Source organism: Callorhinus ursinus, unplaced genomic scaffold (genome assembly GCF_003265705.2).
Source record: "Callorhinus ursinus isolate GAN/ISIS: 27379988/994484 unplaced genomic scaffold, GSC_fseal_2.0 scaffold16, whole genome shotgun sequence".
In the NCBI taxonomy this organism is placed as follows: Eukaryota; Metazoa; Chordata; class Mammalia; order Carnivora; family Otariidae; genus Callorhinus; species Callorhinus ursinus.
Genome location: NW_027397078.1, coordinates 20018051 through 20039210, shown reverse-complemented (window position 1 = coordinate 20039210; position 21160 = coordinate 20018051). Strand labels below are relative to the sequence as shown.

Genomic DNA, 21160 nt, shown 5'->3' with positions numbered 1-21160 from the left:
GTGCCCAGGTGTCGACTCCCCTTGTCAAAGGCTCTTTTACACCCAGCATTGAGTTGTGTAGTTTTTTAGTCCCCCCCGCCAACTTTGGAGGGAGGTCAGCTTTTTTCAGATTTTAAAATAAAATCACAATACATTGTTTAATGCTCTAAACATCTGCAAATGAAAATTTGGTGAAGTAATTAAAATTCTTAATTAGATGCACCTTGCAGCTGCTGCTAGTCTTAATTGGCAATAATGCAGCTACATTTTGTTCTGACACATATCTTCAGAAGAGTTAGAGAGAGAACTGAAGGGAGGCAAGAGGAAAATGTTCCCACACAGTTCAAGACAGTTCGCACAAAGAGGATCCCATGGCAACAAACAGCGAGGCCCGCAGTTGGCTCTGAGAGATCCAGGAATAGACAATGCTTCACCTTGGATTCAAACAAATACTTCCCTTCCTGGATCTGAAGAGAAAGCATTTTAAATCATCTCTTGCAATAAGATTTAAATGGTCAAATGTTCACCTGTGTCTTTAATTACACTTTTCAAAGCATCTGGAGCGTCTCTGCATACAGCCCATGTCAAGGTAATAATCAGGACTCATGCTCTGTGCAAAGTCACAAACTGGCCAAAGCCTTGCAAATAAAGGACTTGATTTTTGTACCATATGAATCTGGAATGGACCTTGGCAACCTGTGTTTTTACAGACAAGGAAACTGAGGCCAAGAGAAACTAAAGTGATTCCCTCGGGAAATTATGGCTACTTAGGAGTAGAAATTAGACTCAAATCTAGGATTTGAGCCTACAGTACAGAACTTTTACTTCTAAACTTGCTTGAAGCAATTAAATTTGTTAATTGTGCCCCTCCCAGTCCACTTGAGGTCTAGTTCTTCACTTAAATAGGTCAGCTGAAGGACTGTGATAAGTGTTGAAAATACCGCTCGCCGGCTGTGAGAAGAGGAGAATATACCTCCCCTTCACCTCGGGTCCTCGGCTTACTCTGGATTAGAGCATGTGGGGAAGGAGCAGGAAGAAGAGAAGGACTGGCACACAGGAGGTTAATCTGGGTGAGTTACCACCAGGGAAACCATGTATGTCAGCCTTGCCCGCACACTTTAACCAGATCTTCCCTCACCTTGGATTGAAAACTTCAATATAATGCTCCCTCCTTAAAAATGCAGATTGACCGCCCTTTCGTCTCCCAGTCCCCATCAGCCTCACCTGTACCTGACAGAGTTTGGCTTGCATTCGTTTAGCTCGCGTTTCACGGAATCCGTGCACGCGTTTCTTTGATCTTCAATTGTGTCTTACTCTCCAAATTAAATGAAGACCCAGTTCTCCAGGGCCCAGGCTGCTTTACCTATTTGTTTTATGTGGGGCTCATCCTCTTAAACTTTACATTACAAAAGCTTGTGGAAGTGGGTTAAGGTTTTCTAGAATGGGGGCTACAGGTGGTGTCTGGGAAAGGTCGAATAGTGGGGCGAGGGAGGGGTGGGGACTGCAAAAGTGTTTCTCAGTCCTTTAAATGCCCTGCCCACCCCACTGTCGGAAACTAACACTGTGGTTGCCGCGTAAGTATTAACCCTACCCTAGAGTCTTGCTTCTCCAAATGTGGTCCATACACCAGCAGCATTATGATGGCTCAAGGACCAGTTTATTAGAAATGCGGACTCTGAGAACTCACTCCAGACTTAACTGAATCAGAATCTGCATTTTAACAAGACACCCAGGTGATCATGCCTACGTTCAAGTTTGAGTAGTACAGAATCCCAGGGGGGTATTATACTACCCCAAGCTAGTATAAAGGGCAAGGATCTTAAACTGCGCAAATTTCCCAATTTAATTGACCGGAACCTACTTGGTCCCTCTTTTCCCGTTAGGACTCCATCTCAGAATCCTGCAGCGAACTCGGTTACGCGGTGGAGGGGAGGAGGATCCTCTTCAGTCTCCTCCTCCCTGCGCCCCGCCCCCACCCCCACGCTGTCAGAGAGCTTTCCACCAGCACCCACCTCCCAAACCCCTCTCCCTTAGGGAAAATAATGCTCCTCCCCAAACTGAAAGAGCGGCGGCCTGGAGGGTTACCGCCTGAAGGACTTACAGTTTACATATCAATACAGGCTGAAGCACTTTGCAAAACTGCCCATTAGAAACAATTATCACCTTGCCCCCCCTGAGGTTCGGAGCAGTCCCCTCCCCTCCCGCACCCCGCTCCCTTTAGCAATCCCGTTTAAAGTGATATTGAGAATGGTTCTGTGGGGGCAGGGGTGCAGGGACAGAGAGCGATCGCGCGCTATAACAAATGTGCTTTAAAGAGAAGAGATGAAAAGGAGGTTATTGTGAGCGTGTCAGTTTAGGCATCGATCTCTGTACCTTTCTGCCTCCTAGAGAAATGGAACCCTAATTCTAAGGTGGCTTCCGCAGGAATGGATAAGCGTCCCCATTTGCCGTCCAGTTTTGCCTGGAAAGACAGATTCCCGTTATTTGAGGGCTCTCGGGGTCTTTTCCAAAAGATTTCCAGGCTACCCTCCTTCCTCTTTAGTCCTCAGAAAACTAAAACTCGCAAAGCGGTGGCGTTCTGTGGATTGGCTAGTACTAAAATATCCATTGGGTGGCAGTAACACTATCCTCTTTATGACTTGCAGCAAACCCAGAGAATGCATTCAATCAAATGAACCGATCTTGTAGAAACACTGGAATCATTTATGCATTGCAGTTTCTCTTTCTTGTTTTCGCTCCTTCTTTCCTGGGATATTTTGAGTGGATTGTGGCTATTAATCAAGATCTCGGGCTATTCGTGGTTTGCTTGTCGTTTTCGCTCAGGATTAGCATCATTCAAGGCAAACGCAAACCTGCTTTTTTTCCCCCCCACTCTTTTCTGAAAAATCATTTTTGGGGGCTGCTGAAGAGAGCTAGGACCCAGGAGACACCTTCCCAAACAGCAGGGGTTGTGTGCTTTCACACAGCAGTACTGTACAAGGAAAACCCCGTCGGATCTGTTATTGCGGGATACTTGTGAAATATACATAGGATTCTTTCTTATGGCTGCATCCCGGATCTGGAAATTTTACTTGGGAACCAAGAGGATCTGAAGGGCTACATGTATACAGAAGATTTGCAAGCAAGACTCCGATTCTTGTTATAGAGCTCTCAGACTTCCTCACTTACGGGCCTTTTTCCTTCCTCCTTTTTAAAAAAATTTCTTCCCTCTTTTTCTGTTTTCTCCTCTCTCAATGTCTCCTTTTCTATCTGCCTCTTCTTTTTTCTCCTGGCCGTCTCCCCCCCCCCCCCCCCCGCTCTGCACCTGGATTGTATCTTCACGAAACAATCGGGCACTTTGAGAACTAACTGGAGGCAGTCTTGTAGGGAAGAGCTGTATGGAATTATCTGCTTTTATGGTGAACTTGGCATTTGTGAATGGGTATCTTGTTCACGATATTAATTGCTAGCAAAAACAAGAAAAAGAACACAGGAGTAAAACGTGGATTTTTCTGAATACGCATTGTGATGACCAGCAATTACCTTGCCGACTGATATCCAGAGGAGAATAATTTGGAAGACTGTTGTGGGTAAGGTCATTTTCTATATGCAAACCCATCAGTGGCGTGAGCAAACTTGGGCGTTTGTAATGGGAATGGGTGACTTGGATGATTGCTGCATCGCACTGATGGCTGTGATGTGGCCGTTATTGGCACTGAATGGAATAACTGCAGTTGGGTGTGTTGGTGTGTTGGTGTGTGTGCGTGTGTGTGTGTATGTAGATCTGTATTCTGAGTGTAATTGAAAATAAATCAAAGCATCACTTCCCCCTCCAATTATTTTGATATGGAAGAGTGTCTTGAATTAATTCCGGGTAGACACTCTATTGTTTGGATGCAATATTTGTGGCTCCTGTGTTCTGGAAGGGGTAGCAGCAGTGAAAGGAACACTTACTGAAGAGCCCTATTTAAAATGAAACGAGCTACTCTTTATTCATTAAAAGAAATATGTTTTCAACTCAGTGCAGCATTCTGCTGCATTTCACAGCCGCAATGGGACCAGGGACATCCCACTTGTCAAGTTCTTAAACTTTAAGGTGATAATCATTGTTAATTATTCTCTAGGTTGTGATTATGGGCAATTATTATGTACCCTGGGCTACTTTTTTATCCACTGGATTTTCGTTTGGAATGAAAAGAAAAGAAAAGAAAAAGCTGAAAATGATGAGCAAAATAGAGAATCATGCAATATTATTTTAAATATCACCAAATGCTTTCTTTCTCAAGTTCAATAGCCCAATAATATAATTATTTACCTAATACCCTGAATAGCTGAAGCTGCGACCCACGTGCAGGGGAGTTGAAGGTCTGGAAGCAGAGACCATCCTTCTATTGCAATGCAGCCAGCTTTGGAAATGCAGGCAATTACACACTTCCCTTAACCTTAAGTTGAGGATGTGTCCTATCTGCTCCATCTATTTTACCCTTTCAGTTAAAAGTTAGAGACTAGACCACGAAGGATGTTTAAGCATATTCTGCCTGGGAAATGGGATAAAAAAATCAATATTGATGACGTGGTTCAGTGCACTGTACTGCAATGCTAAAGTCCCATATTCAGTACCTATGATGAGAGAATGGAGCATTTACATGTGTTATAAATCTCACCTGGTAGATTGATCTGAAGGGGAGGGGAGAAGATATGTGGATATGTAGGAAGATGGATGGAAGTCGTGCATAATCGGTGATTATGTAACTTCATTACATCAGCGAGCTTCAGTCAACGATAGTGAGATGAAATGATTGTATAGAGGGAGGCTCCATCACCCTGTTAACTTTTGAAGGCTTGTAACACCTAACAGAGGAGGAGGAGGGCAGACAGAGATTAGCTCCGAGGGTCCTGTAAACCCTGATCTCTGTGGCAAATTTAGCATGAGTTTTCTCACAGTGAGTTTCTGAGGGACAGCAGATCTATGTTAGCTTTAGAGCTGGACAGGACCAATTTTAGCCACACCCGTGGAGAGTCAAAATGAGTCCGCAATGTTTCACAAGTGCCCCGTTGAGTAATTGGGGCTGATGATCCCAGCCAAGGTCATAGTTCTGTACCCTATGATTGACATACATGACCCCAACTGAGCAGAAAGTTAAATCGGTTGAAATGAAAACAGTGAGCAGAATGACTCTTCAGGGTCCTCTTGCATTTTGCCTGGTGGAGCTTAATGCAGATTTCAGCCTGGTGTTTCCCTCATAAAAAATGATTGCTTCCACAGTGTGTCAGAAGTGAGTGTTGTGTACCTTTATCTTTGCCTTGACAGACCTCTTTCTGGGCCATTTTAAGCCTCAGGGAAAAGAGAAGTAAAAACCTTCCAAGGTAATAATACCTTGTTAAATTAAAAAATAAATGGCAATGAGTTCATTATTAATACAAATCTCAGAAATAAAGAGCAATCAATTTTCAAGTTTTACTTCTTGAATGGCTTAAAGGACATGTTGCAGCCGCCTGCGACTTATACCATGAGATGAGATAAATGTACTGTGCTTGCTGTACAGAGGGGGGAATACTGCAGAATAAAATGTCATTCACCCTGATGTTTAATTTGGACTTGCGATTTTTTTTTAAAAAAAGAAGATACACATCAGCTCCTTTTTGGCCTTCTAATGTTTCGGGATCTGTTTTTCCCTCAATAGATTCTAAATTCTCTCAAAATGCAACTTTGCTGAAATCCTAACCCTGTGGAATTAAATCGTCTTTTCATCTCGTTGTGCTATTTCCTATTTCCCTTTACATTTATTTTCCCAACAAGGCTAAGGGACTTTTCTAGCATGGAGATGACATGATTCTTTCTGTTTTTCCTGTGGAGTCAGGTGCAGGATCTAGACATCTACTAAGTAACTTTGTGAAGATCTGCTTACCCCAAATCAGAATGGTGGAATGGGGGAATGAAATTTTGAGCTCCGATATTTGAGACCACTTTAATATTTCTGCAGGACATGCCTAAACATTGATATTTTTGTGCCAGTGGATTTGGAGGTTTGGTGTTCATATTGTGGAGAAAATTGGATGTGAAGTTAACTCCTGATTCCTTCCTTCAGGGGTCAGGGTAACACTACGGCTGCTTCCAGGCTGTTAGTCTCCAACTACGTATAGAAATACAGTCTGGGATGATATTTCATGTACTCCTTATTGTAATATTTTATAAATGACTCCTCATTTGTTTTCTGACATAAGCCACACATATGTTACCAAACAGGGCATATTCTGGAGGCTTTATAAGCTCGGTAGGGGATAGAAATAATGCTAGAAAGAAAAGTCTCTGAAAAAAGATACTGACCATCAAACATATGGACCCATGTAATTGCTGTCCTTTTAACTTGAAGACTGCATATATTCACATTAGGAAAGATAGTTTTGGTCATTTTGATGGCACTTTGTAACCTGTTACTTTCTTTTCGTAGACGATTATGTAACCGAGGCAGGTTATAGCATTTTTCTTCAGTATCCTACAAATCAGTAATAAAAAGCTTTGCTTAATAGGAAAGCACTTAAACATGAAGGCAGTGAATAATTTAAAATATCTATTTCTCTATTTCATTGCCCTTTTATCAGCCCAAGTTATGTAGTTAGATTAGAAAATATTTGGGGAAGATAGCAGAAGAAATACCATTTATAAATATGGAAAGTACTCATTTTATTTCCTGACTATTTGCTTCAGCAAAGTCAGGATGTCTAGCTGATAAGTAATCACAATATTCCTCAAACTAGGAAAAAATTTAAAAGAGATATTTATTATGTTTGCAATGTATGTGGACAAATCATGTTATTGTTAAAATGACATTTAAGAACAACTGAACTTTTAGGATTAATATAAGATTTATATTTCAGATTCTTTTAGTGTGTTACAAACTGAAGTGTTTGGGATCTGCTTTGTCTCACAACAGATATGATCTTTGCTGTTTGGTAAATCTCATGTTTTTATAAAGCAGACTATAAAATGTGTGGCACCCAAAGCACCCAAGTGTTGATTAATAAGATTTAAAAGCAAGTTTTCTGGTCATGCTCAACTTATAAAGCATCATTGTAATAGCACCATTTGGGCAGCTATAGATAAAACCATGTCAGCATTTTTATTATTAAATTCCAATCCTATTTCCATTAGTTGTATCAGGAATGTCAAAGAGGAAGGAGCCCTGCTTTAAGAGACATCCAGGTATTGTGGAATTTGGGGCTGAGTCAGAGGGCCCCTGTTGCACTTCAGGCTCTGTCAGTGCCTTGTGACTTCTGACCCTGCATTTCACCTCTCAGGATTCAAGATAATCCTTTGAAATCAAGAATCCTTTAAAAGGATAGTTAACATTTTGCACTCAAGAAAGAAGACATGTGTCTAAGGGCTCACCATCCAGCCATGCCTTAGAAATACATGCAATCATTCTTAAGGGTTCTCCAAAGTTGTATGAATTTAACAGTGCATTTTTTCCCTCATACTCTTACTTTAAATCTTTGTAGGCTCTCTCTAGTCCCAATTACAGTTAGCTGGTAGGTACTATTGTTCAGTGAGTAAGTAACAGACAAATTGAAGGCTTTGGTTGCTAACTTTCACTCAGCACTCCATTTTTTCAGCAGTACTCGTATGGGAATATAGTTGCCTTAAGTAACTAAAAAAACAGTTGCTTTTGAATAACATTCAAAGAATGGTAACTAAGGGTTTTGTGTGTGAGAGTGTTTTCAGCTGATTACTTGGTGTTTCTTTTTTTTTTTTTATGCTCCTGAGTACTCAGGTGTTTCTGTTTTGGGCACCAAGAGTACAAAACAAATGTTCACAAACTTGATGCTACTACTTTAAATCGGGTCAATAGACCAAAAAGCTACACTCTTTTGTCACTTTATTACCAAAAGCACAATGCATTTGAATACGAAGTGTAATAGAGGGCATAAGAATATAAAGATAACAGTTCTGTTTTGGAATTTGCTCATTGCAATAATTACAAACGTTCTTTAGGGGGAGGCAATCCCCCGTGTGTCACCACTAACACTGCATTTCTTTAGTGTTCTTGTATCTTGGCATAAATATATTTACACATATAAGAAGGGCATAGGTGGTGATAGGACCTTCCACAGATGTTTTTAAGCGACTGGAGAATCAGGTGAAAAAGTAAGTTTTTATATTTTGGTGAAGGTAAAATTGGAAAATGGAAAATTAACCCCATAAATAAAAGTAAATGTACATGGACTTAAACAACTTTCCTACTAAAGAGCAACCTCTTTCTAAATTCCCAGTGTCTTACTTTTTATGTTAAGTATCCCCGATATTTCTCTGTTTCAGATGAATTTGATCATGCATGTTTATCTGACTTCACTGATGCCTGTAAATAGCCAGCATTTTCTTGGTTTCCTATATTTTTAAAATGCATATTCCCTTATGACTTATGGAACTGCTTTAGATTTGCTCAGGCATATTTACAAAGGAATATTATAGGAATGTAGACAGGCTTGTTTATTTGATAAATTCTGCTAATCACCTTACAAATATGCTTTTAATTTCCACCCAGAGAATGCCACCCTGGAGTATCTTATACTGCAGACAGCATCCCATTACAGGCCAACCACATGGCTCAATGGACGTTCCCTTGCTGCTTACCCTGACCATTGGCTTACAATGAAAGAGCCTTAATTGACAGGCTTTTTTGGTTCCCCTGTGTAGAAACTATATGCAGGTGTCAAAACTCTAAGATTCCTCAGGCCTTCAGCTTTGGAGAAGGGATGACTGACTGGCCCGATGGTGCTTGCCTATCACACAATCTGAAATTGCCAAGCAGTGAACTGTGGATAAAGCAGAGGGAGAAAGGAAAGCATTTTTAATATTTTTCTTCTGAAAATCTGCTCTTTCCTCTTTTCATATTAAAACATTCAAAGTAATTTTTCTCATGACAAGCTATTCAAAGAGTGTGTTATAGTTACTATGTTCCTACATATAAAATGCAACAAATGGCACTGAGTTATTTTGTTCATACAAGAGTTACATATCTAAGAATACATATTTAACAGTAAAATTAGATTGTATTTTGTAATATTTCCCAAGTCAGGAAATACTGTGTGTGGAGTTTGGACTCAGCAAAAAAAAAAAAAAAAGCAATGGACTGTGAATTGTGATCATATAATTATAGACTATCACTCTTTCAATATGTTTGTTAATTATGTAGCTTACACTTTATGTGAATTATAATTATAAATAAATCACTGTATGAATAATCATACAATTATTCATAGCAGTTTATTTTGTCATGGCCTGATCGAAGTGATCTAATTGGTAGTTTCTTGCCCTATCAACATTTCCGTGTAATACAACTGTGAATTAGTATAGTGATCTTCATCATTTTCTGGTCTAAAGTTCCCCTTTATAATTAAAAAAATTGGGAGGCCACTTGATCATAGTTGTACTTTCAGTATCAGTTGATTGAGCAAATGCATAATAATAATAATGATAATTATGCATATGATCAGTCTTTTAAAAATGAATTTGACTGTGTATAGTCACAACAGGGTCTATTTATATCTTTGAAATACATTATTTATCTATATAAAAAATTTGGTGTATAGTCTAGATTCTAGACCTCTTGGAGTAACTCCTGCAGCCCTACATAAAAGGCATATGTCTACACTCAAAATACTTGCATTACATATGCACATGCAACATGTTATCTTACATACAAAATAAAAAGCAAATGCATATGATGGTGAAATGTGAATCAAAGGAATTAGATTTTTGGATGTGTAGAGTTGGAGTATCTAGTTTCCTAAGAATATATTTAAAATTCCAACACAGGTAAATTCATTTTCAAACTTTAAGATTGAACTATTATAACATAGAAGTGTCTGATGTTATGGAATACTTGCATTTTAAAATATAAAATAAACACCGTTTTTATTGCAGTCAAATGGAAATGAATTCTTATAAATGTAGCCAGAGCTGATTATGGTAGCCTCATACAAATCTAATGAAATTATATAAAGCGTGGAAGTATACAGATGCCCCATTATGTCATTTTAGCCAACAAGGAAATTTTGACCCAGAGGAATGAAATTAAGTTCCAAGATCTCACAGTTCATTTGCTGTCTCTCCCATGATGTGTGATTCCACTTTTCTGATATGATACAAGCCCTCAGCAGAGTATTTTAGTTACGTAGCAATATGTCCTGCCATAAGATATTTTTGTAGTAGTGTGAAGCATAAGAAAAGTAATTGTTCTTGTTGAAGCTAATTTTAGTGCATCTCATCTTTTGGCCTCTCACTCACTTAATTGATTCGCAATCATTCACATGGCACCCCCACTCGGAATCTGCGGACTTTATTTTTCCTTTATGCACACCATATACTCTTGACCTCATTTGCTCTCTGGAGACACAAGACAGGGAAAGTTGGAAAAATAGGTCACTGGTGGGGCATCCTTGCTTTTCCATACTGTCCTCTTTCCCATTAGCTTTCTATCTCCCCACGTGCAAGGAATTGCTCTTCTTTGGAGCCCCTCCTTTTTCTTGACTTTCCCACACATCCCACAGTGGACGTCTCTGGCTCTTAGGATTGTGTGCTGCCTTCTTGCTTCCAAAGTCATCCCCCTAGAGGTCTTATCAAAGTATATTTTAGCCACATTTGACCTCTCTTTGAAGATATGGAATTCCATATTTCATTTCTTCACCAACAGGGTCACTCTGCTTACATAGACCATAATAATGAACCAATTTGGGAATAATGATGGCAATATTATTTATATCTGATTTGCCAAGCTACCACCATACAGCTACTAGGTGAAGGAGATACAGCCATATGGATCTCTGATTTTTGTTAAGATGTGTAACATATGAACCACTGGTAATAGGCTAAAGGAAAACATTGGCAATAATAGGTTTTGCCCCTTCATATTAGGATAGTGACATTTGGAGAAAATATGCCATTATTTTGTTCTGACCCAGATAAAAATGGCTTCAGTAGATTGCATTGTAGCTGATAAGGTGGAGAGGGGGCTGTGAAGAACAGCCTCTTATTCTGGTTGGATCTTGCAGTGCCCTCTCGTCCTCCTGAGTCTCAGGCAGCTGCCGAACATACCTGTTTGAAGAAATGACACTGACTATGGGTACCACAATGTTCCCAGCCTCTTGCCAACTTTATTTCAGAAGGAACACAGTCAGAGGAGCTAAACACAGCAGTAAAAATGGAAAGCCAAGAGACTTAAAATGGTATCAGCTATTTTGTGTAAACAAAGCTTCATGTGGCCAAGGAAGAAAATTTGAATGTAACAAATGAATCTGGTGGCTCGCAGTGCTAGGCTTTTGAATACCCCTGAGCCCCTAATTGTTCTCACCATGACTGAACTCCTGAATGGTACTCAAGAGGTTTCCAGTGCCACAGTGTGTAGAGTAAATGCATTCAAGGGGTCTCTAGGGGGTTTGGACTCTGCTGCTTTCCCTTGTCGGGGTTCTCCTCCAGGCCCATAATAACACAGTCACAGAGCAAGCCGCTCCATCAGTGGGTGTGCTCATCGCAGTGAGTGAACAGTTTAGCTTAGCTCCAGGAGGCCAGTGCCTGTCTGTTTTGTATTTCCAGGGCCCAGCATTGTGCATGGCTTAGAGTAGGTCACCAGTACATCATTGTGACATGAACAAATGCTGAAGCATTTAGTGATAACAGATCAGTTTGAGGTCAGAGTTCTCCCAACCCCATGAAGCATGGTAAAGTGGGAAAAAAACTGCTGATTTAGGAAAGCCAAAAAGGAAAATTGAGTAATAAAGGAGAAAGGATTAGTATTAGTAGTTTGTAATCTACAAATAGAAAAAATAGCTGGCCCTTCTTTGCTCATTTCCTTCCTTCCTTCTTTCCTTCCTTCCTTCCTTCCTTCTTGCCTCCCTCCTTTCCTCTTCCTTCTTTCTACTCCCACCATAAATATTTGTGTGCCTTCATTGTACAAGGAGCTATAAGAGCGTGTTCAAGGGATATTGAGATGAGTGATAGCATATATCTGGGCCCAAAGATGGTCAGGGGTAGGGGTGATAAACAAAATCATATGTAGTTGTAATTCATGATAGTCTACTATGTGTACTTCCAAGAGAGGTGTCAAGTACGGTACAGGCTTGGGAAAGGGTCAGAACATGTGCACTTGGAGGGGTTAGGAGAGGCTCGTTAAAGGAAATGAGGTTTAACTAGACTTTGAAGGAGCTCACACTGGTGTGGAAAGGAAAAACATTCCAGACAGAGGAGAATCAAGAACAGAGATATCATAGTATCATGGGATACTTGATGCAGAATGTAAGAAGGTAAGGCTGGAGCCCCAAGTCTCCAGGTCTGGCAGCCAGGAACAAATGGAATGGGGTTTCATGGGCATAAGGAAAACAGAACATTCTATGACCTACTCAGATTTAGGCTTTAGGGAGAAGAGGAACAAATTAAGATTCTGTATCTCTAAGGTACCTTTGATTCCCAGTTTTGTGAATTTCCCAAGGGCTCCCAAATTCCATCTCTATTGCAACTTTCCTACTGTTGAACCCCTGTTCTCCAACAGCCATCATGGGCTCTCTTCATTTCCTTTTCTCTTGCCTCTTTTCTAAGACTAAACTACTGTTACCAGTGCTAGGTAATTACAGAGCCAAAGTTTAAAATTAACTTTTTTTTTTTTTTAAGCAGAAGGCAACATTCTATAATGGAATGTATCCATTCAAACTCTCTTTGCTTAGTTAGAAAGTTACCACCCACCCTAGCAAAAATGCTGTGGTTTATATGTAACTCTTCAGTGAGAATGTTTGGCAATTCATTTGGGAAGAAGGGGAAGTTGGAAAAGGCAGCTGGGGAGAAAAAGAAAAAGGAAAGTGCTTTATGTAATGTAATGGCAAGTTCGAAATATAAAATCCAAAATGATTTTTTTTATTAAGATCATATGGAAAAAGAGTATTGCTTTAGAGTATAATATATATTCGGTAACAAGAAAATAGGATTTGGGTGCCTGGGTGGCTCAGTCCATTAAGCTTCTGCCTTTGGCTCTGGTCTTGATCCTAGGGTCATGAGATCAAGCCCTGCATCAGGCTCCTTGCTCAGCAGGGAGTCTGCTTCTCCTTCTCCCTCTGCGGCTCCCCCTGCTTGTGCTCTTTCTCTCAAATAAATAAATAAAATCTTAAAAAAAAAAAAAGAAAATAGGATTTATTCCTAGCAAGTATGAACCATTTTCTCAATTCCCAATAATTATAACACTTCGAAATTCTAGGAAAGAAAGCCAGTATGGCTTATGCTGGCCCTTGGTCACCACTGTTCTTTGATCCTATTAAATTAGCAAAATCGCTCCTTCCAATATGCCATTTAATTGATTAACTCCTTCATGTGAATGAGAACTATTTGAGGGTCCTGTCTATTATAAGGATTGTGCTTAACATGGACTGAAGATTGTAAAGAAAGTTCTTGCCATGTTTATGGGTGAGTGGGGAAAACATCTGTGTTCAGTTGGGTTCCCTGGAAACAGACGGTTTAGTTGCTTCTGAGGCAGAGGAAGAAAGTGATTGCGGTGTGGTTGCACCTGAAGATTTACTGGTATAGAACAAACATAACGAAAGCAGTGTTTCGTTAGTGTTAGCCAATCTGTGATTTGGACTAGTGGCGGGGGTGGGGGGGAGGACTAGTTTTGAATATAATGAATTTGGAATTATAGAAATAATATATCCAAGAATTCCATACTTACTGAAAAAAAGAGTCATATGACACTATTCACTTTTATATTACATGACATACTAATTTATTTCCTTAATGCAAGGGAAATGCTATTACTTTATATATAAAAATGCTTTCTTCGGCCCTAGTGAGGTGGTATAGGCATCTTCAGGTTTTTATTTCCTGTAAAGATATTTAGTCAAGTTGAATTCACTGAGACCATTGTGCCAGTAATTTTTAAGAGTAGTGGCTGTGTCTAAATGGGCACCCACTCATTAAATCATAGAAAATTTGAATAAGAATGAACTTAGTACACCTCCTTGCAGATATATAAAATCTCTACTACAACTCAAATAATTATCCGTTACCTCGTATTCACTTTAATCAAAAACCATGTTGACTATTTTTCTCCTCAGTTGACCTGACATTCGACATTCAATTCAGTTCAACCAATACTCCCAGATTATGTACCTTCTCCACACTAAATGCAAGCACTAGGTTAGAATGGGCAATTCACTCATTGCCAAAGTAAGTAAAGGTGTAGATTGCTAAGTATTTTTAAAGACTTGTCTTAAAAGAAACAAGTAGTTCTCACCACCACCACTAAGTCTACTCTTCAAATACTGGATCCATTTCTTCTCTGGTCCTGGCATGTCTTTGGTAATTAGAAAAGTTTATGGTATTTTTCAAAGACCAAGAATTCAATGAAAATGATACTCCTTTTCCATTACAATACTCCCCTTGTGTTTATGGATGTAAGTGTTTTATTTTTTAAGTACATATTATTAAGCCTATTAAGGGGATTCAGCATCTCTATATATTGACTGTATTTTTTTAATTCACTATAACTTCAAGGCTCCAGGCTCATAAGTTATTCCATTTTTACTGTTTTTATCATGCTGTTTGTACACAGCACACTTTTCTTTTATCCTCCTAGAGTTGAGTCAATTGATTTTAGCTTTGCCACACAAAGTATCACATTTCTTAAAGTAGTAAGTCATGTGATTTTAAATTTCCTACTCAGGAGCTATGTAGATGGTATGGGAGAGGAGTGATGCCTAGTGGAACAGACTGTGCATCAGAAGCTCTTTAAACCTCATCTATATTTGTAAGTTAAAAAAATAGAATTACTATTTCCTGTTCCCAATATTAAAATTAGCTTTAATTTCTTAAGATCATAATCAGAGAAGGTGTTGGGTTATTGCTCTTAGCATCTTCCTTGGCCTTACCCAATTTCTTGGAACCAAAGATTCAAATCCTGGTAGATCTAAACTCATCTTAAATTGGTTTTGGTACTCCTGGTAGCCCAGTCTTACTAGTAGTATTATTTGTTTTATTGTTACTATGGCTACGATTACAAAAGTATAAAAAGAATACATATTATAAAATCTCATCATGTGGCTTCAGTCCAGATTTTTGGATCTGAAAGATATTAACAAATTGAGGGTTCAGTTTAACTTCACTGGAATCATTAGTTAAGTCACAGATGTTGAATAGACGTAGCTATTACAATTTAGTACCGTTGTAAGAAAGAATTACAGCCCCAAAGCTTATATTTGTATTTGCACAAATTTTCTTTTTGAGAATCTCAAAAGGTAAGTGGAAATTGTTTAATTCCAAAGGATAGTCTCTCAAAAAACTTATTTGTATGAGACCTGTTCTAATTTTATTTTTGGAATATTAAAGTGTGGGAGAGCTTAGGGCAATGCACAAAATATGTTGAGTTCCAAGTCATTGTCCAAACAAAGAAAGAGCTGCGTAGACCAAGACACCAGCCATTGAATATAATAAGCTTAAACCAGGTAGTTAGTTACCTGGCCCCTGACAATACTATGAAGTGTACGGACTTTGCCTGTGATATTCTTCTGCCTCAACTTTAGCATATCTCTATCTCTTTTGACCACCATGTGCTAACTGAAATAACTTTGATTTCTGAATGCTGAGAGTTCCCCGCCATGGAGAACACTGTCCTCCTAAGAATATTATGTGCTCCCAAGTCACTGCTAGCTGTGTCTTTTTCTCATCAAATTTACCATTTAAAAATTTTACTTCTGTGTGTCTCCCCGACTTGAATGTAAGTCTGAGAGGGTAGGACCTCAGCTTTCTGGGTCACCACATATCTTTGGTGCCTGGGACAGTGCCTGGCCCCTAGTATCACTCAGTAATGATCAAAGAGAGGGAGGAAACAAAGAAAGAAGGAAAGTTCTCCAGAGGTATCCTGGTCTCAGCAAGATACAAAAAGGAAGAGGAGTTTGTTGAAATAACACAGTAAGCCCAGCTTAGCACATATAATGGCATTCCTGATGCAGTGGGATATATATAGTAAAGGGAGTGTCTATTCCATCCCTCAGGTCAGAACACAGGCTCCACCACATGCTTTAAAATGCCAGGTCAGTTGATAAGACACACTAAATGCCAAGCTGAGAGCTTAGAACCTCTAGCCAAAGGTTTTGGTTACATCAATAATGCAGAAAACAGTGTTTTAGGACCATTAACCTGACAATAATTTTGAAGGTGAGTGAAACAGAAATGGACTGGAGCCTATACTTAGGTAGTTACTGCATTTTTATAAATTACAAGGTGATAAAACTCCTCATATTTTTTTTGGCTTTGTGACTTCTTTCTCTATAATTTTTCCCCAGCATGTAAGTATTTGTTAAGAGGAAGCTTTTAAGAAATCATTGAGGGGCGCCTGGGTGGCGCAGTCAGTTAGGTGTCTGACTTGGACTTGTTTATGATCTCAGGGTCCTGGGATCAAGCCCCACGTTGTTGGGCTCCCTGCTCAGTGGGGAGTCTGCTTCTCCCTCTCCCTCTCCCCCTCCCCCTGCTTATGTGTGTGTGCATGCGCACGTGCTCTCTCTCTCTCTCTCTCTCAAATAAATAAATAAAATATTAAAAAAAACAAGGGCGCCTCAATTAAAAAAAATTGAATTTTTTTAAAGATTTTTTATTTTATTATTTGAGAGAGAGAGAATGAGAGATAGAGAGCACAAGAGGGAAGAGGGTCAGAGGGAGAAGCAGACTCCCTGCTGAGCAGGGAGCCCGATGTGGGACTTGATCCCGGGACTCCAGGATCATGACCTGAGCCGAAGGCAGTCGCTTAACCAACTGAGCCACCCAGGCGCCCAAAAAAATTGAATTTTCATCTTCACTCTTCTTGGTATTAATATGTTCTCTCCTAATTGCAGAAGATCTCATGGTATACTAGAATTGACATTAGGATCAAGACAAGTCTGAGTTCCAATTTTGGCATTAACATTTACTAGCTCTGTAAACTCTGACAGGTCACTTAGTGTTTCAGAGTTTTGGTTTCCAGATCTTTAAGAGAAAAAATGCCTACCTTTAGGATTACCAGGGGAAGTAAAAATAATATTTGTAAAACATATAGTGTAGTGCTTTATAAATAGTAGCTATACAATAAATGGTAATCCTTATTATTTTAATATTTTCACATGTGTTACGTTGTTAAAATATAGCAGTTAAGAACATTACATAGTTTTGTCACCATACCCAATGGTCATTTTTCCATCCTCATCTCAGGTGATCTGTGAGCAGCATTTGTACAATGGATCATTCCTTCTCCTTGGTACATTTTCTTCACTTGGCTTTTGGGATAACACAATCTCTTGGTTTAAGTTCTATTTCGCTGGTTGCTTCTTTTCAGTCTCCTTTGCTGGTCTCTTCCCTTCCCTCTTCTTGTTGGAATGACCTATGGCTTAGCTCTCAGTGGTCTTCTCAGTCTACCCTCAGCCCATTAGGGAGTTCATCAGCCATTTGCATGGCTATAAATACCATTTTTGTCGCCACTTCCTACATTTATACCCTCACCTTGGTCTCTCTTCTAAACTCCAAACACGTGCATCCAACTGCTTATCTGACATCATCACCTATTTGACATTGTCAGTTACCTTGTCCAAAACTGACTTGTCTTTTCTCACTACTCTACTCTGTGTTCCCATCTCAACTGATGTCAGTGTTATCCCTCTATGTGTTCTGGTCAAAAATCTTGGTATCATTCATCATTCCTCTCCTTCTCTGACATGCCACATCCAATGTGTCATCAAGCCCTGTTGGTACTATCTTCACACATATCCAGAATTTAACCACGTATCACCATGTCTACCGCTATCACCTTTGTTGGAGCCTCCATCATCTCTTTCCTAAATTGCTGCAGTGACTGTCCAAACTGACTCTCTGTCTCTGCCATTGCCCTCTACAATCTGCTCTCCATACAGCAGCTACGGTTGTCCTTTGAAAATGGAATGCAGATCATGTGAAGCTTGCTGGTTTTACTGAGTCAAAGCAAAATACTTGTGATGGCCTAGAGACATGGCCTACATTAATTCTTTGACTTCATGTCTCCTACTCATCGAGGCTTTTCCAACTTTCTTATTTCTCTCTATCCTCAATTTGATGTTCCTTGAACGTGACAGATAAACTCTTGCCTTAGGACCCTTTCACTGGCTGTTCTCTTTATCTCATACAATATTCCCCAGAGGTCTCAAGGCTCACTTTCTCACCTCCATCATTTTTGGCTTTTATGTGTCATCTCCATGAGACCCACCCTGATCACACCCTCGAAAATTGTAACACACCCACCTCCACACACTCCTGATCTCCTTGTCAGCTTTCAGTTTAATTTTTTTTAGGCATTTCCTAGCCTGTAACATATTTTATAAGTTACTTCTTTATTATACTTATTGGTTATCACTACAATTTTAGCTCCACAAGAGCAGGGATCCTCATCCATTTAGTTCACTGTGGTGTCCCAAGCACCAAGAACAGTGTAAATTTGGTGAAAATTTACAAAATGAATAAATATTGTTACAAAATAGAGATAATAATCCTCCATACCTAATGATGCTGTTGTGAAGATTTAAATAAGATGGTGCAGTTAAAGTATTTTATCACTAGGCCTGGCACATATTAGGGGCTCAGTAAAAGGTGGCTATTATTGAGTGTCTCACGGAAGTTAATTCACATGACGTACTCCAAAAATCAAAAGTATTACAGCTTTTGAACCCTTTCTTCCAAATTGAAATTTTACTAATTGGCACCACGAGAAGAGAATGTCTGCTCTAGGTAAAGATGAGCAGATCCTATTATTATTAGGTTCATCTAGTAAAGGACAAAGAAAGGTATACAAATATTCAGCAATAGTCGATAGCTCAGATATGTCAGTAAATTCAAATAACACTGTTCTTTTTACTTTATACAGTTTAAACTTCATATAATTTAACAAGTTGGTGACAATTAAATATTCTCTAACATGGGAAAATTTTAAGAATACTGCAACAAGATGGTTTACAAGATTATTGAGAACTCCCCAAGAGTTAAGGAGCTGACAAAAATGATATTCCCACTATACATTTTAATGACTAACCAATTTCTTTTTGTAGAATCCAATGACAGTTTGAATTGTTGAACATATTTAATATTTGTGGTTCTTTCCCACATTTCATAAATAGAAAAAAAATAATAATTGAAATGAGATAGTCTTATGTGTATCACAAATGCAGGTCTTAGTGTGTGGAATTCAATAGAAAATAAATACTTTATTTTTCTATCTTTATTTGTGAAAACATTGAATAATAGTTATAACTGGAAGCCTTTGTAAGTCAAAACAAAAAGTATTATTTCCAGCTATTGAATGGATGTTCTCATTTTGTCTCTTTCCCAATCATCAGTTGCCTATTCTAATAAAATACATTCATTCTTCTATATTTCATTCATATAGCTTAGTCTTTTCCAGAAAATTTACAAATGTTTTACTGCCTGCCAAGCCTTGTGTAATTAAACTAGATGACAGAATGTGCCCATAGTTTATTCTGTGGATTTCTGACTATAGATGCAGAGATTTACATTAAGTCAGGGGTAAATGATACATTTGTATATATTTCTTCTTCCACTAAAAATACTTTGAGAATGTTGACTCTGGAATTCACTAAACAGGCAATTTGTGAATAAATCTATTGCCGGTTTTTCTTATTCTTTCATTCTTTTGGGTGTTCTTCATACAACTTCATTTCCTTTCTCCAGGCTTGATATGTTCACATATTCACCTCCTTCTGCCAAAGTTCATTATTTTTCTTACCACCCAGATAAAGGGTGAGAAATGGAAGAAAGAGGGGAAAAAGAAGAGTGGCAAACTTCACATTATTGTCTGGATGCTACTTTGATCTAAACATTGTAAGTTTTCTTCCAACTATTTTAGAAGAACCACTTTTTCTAGCATTTTTATTGCCACTCATGCCTACTTCACTTTGTTACTCCTCTGCTGGTTGTGGGTGGATGGAGTTTGACTATTTCAGAATAGTTACTGGTGGGTGGGTTCAAGAATCTCTAGTGGGTTGAGAAAAAAGCCATGTTTATATAGATAGTGATCCTTCTATTAAAATCCTGAGAGTGAGTAATATTTAATGGCTATGTTCACCACGCACATAGCAGAGTCCATCTGTACAGGAACTGACAGTATCTGAAGAGAATTCCATGGGGTCTTGGTATTCCTGTAAAGGCTTTGTGTGCAGGGGCTCTAATCTCTAAAATTTGATTCTTTTACTTGGTAGACAAAGTTTCTCTCCTGAAGGCATGACACGGGCCAGAATGTCTACAAGTCTGTACAAGTACAAAATGCTATGGATCTGTCAAGACTTTGCTTTCCCACCACAGCAGATCAAAGTACACAGCATTAGGACCTGGTATACATCGCTTTGACTCCAGGTGTAATACATTTATGTTGATTGGCTTTATATTGTGGGTACCTGTGGTAGTCCCATGATCTGCTTAGATGCCAAGTGAGTGCATTCTCTTCTTGGATTTGAAGTCTGGTTCTTTTATATTTTGAAATTCAGAGCTGGTAGAGACCAGTGATGCTGTGACTACATCAAAAGCACCATTAAATTTAGCAAACACTTTCTGTGTGGTCAGGCCACCAAAAATAACGAGGCTCTCAAAATATAGAAGATTTTTGTTGGTTGTTCTGGAAAGACCACTTCACTTAAGTGATATATAAATCATAATAAATTCTAAGTAGGTATCATTATATTCTCATTTCTTGTCTTTTCTGTATCTGAGAAAATGTCTTTAACTTAATCTTTACCACTTACCTTAATCTTCAGAGATTGAGTAATCATTGCTTTTCATGACCTACTTCACTGAAACAATACTACTATCAAAGCATGGGATTTGGGTAGCTACAGTAATGTGTACAGCTGAATCATAACTTTTGTAAGCAGAGAGCAGGTAATCAAATTACATATACTGTGTTGTAATTATCATTCAAAAACTCAACATACTAGGACAATTAAGCGTCCAAATGATTTAAGATAGAAAGCCCATTTAAAAGAACATTTTACTTTCATTTTATTGGCAAGTTTTAAGACCAGAATTTAAAAAGTCCCAAAATGGACATAATTTAGGAAGTGCATTTTAATGAAGAAAGTAGAGAAAATGCTAAATGATTTGGGGGAAAAGAAGGATATTTATATCTTTTATAACTTCTATAAGTGATACAACTTCTATCAC

General features: G+C 38.8%; 1 protein-coding gene across 1 annotated transcript in view; it reads left to right on the top strand.

The window, feature by feature from the left end:
* Positions 1-2733: 2733 nt before the first annotated feature.
* IL1RAPL1 (interleukin 1 receptor accessory protein like 1) overlaps positions 2734-21160 on the top strand; it is a 1391691-nt gene continuing 1373264 nt past the window's right edge. Inside the window, exon 1 of the mRNA XM_073902198.1 lies at positions 2734-3548. The gene's annotated coding sequence lies outside the window, so the exon portion shown is untranslated. The remainder of the gene's footprint in view (positions 3549-21160) is intronic.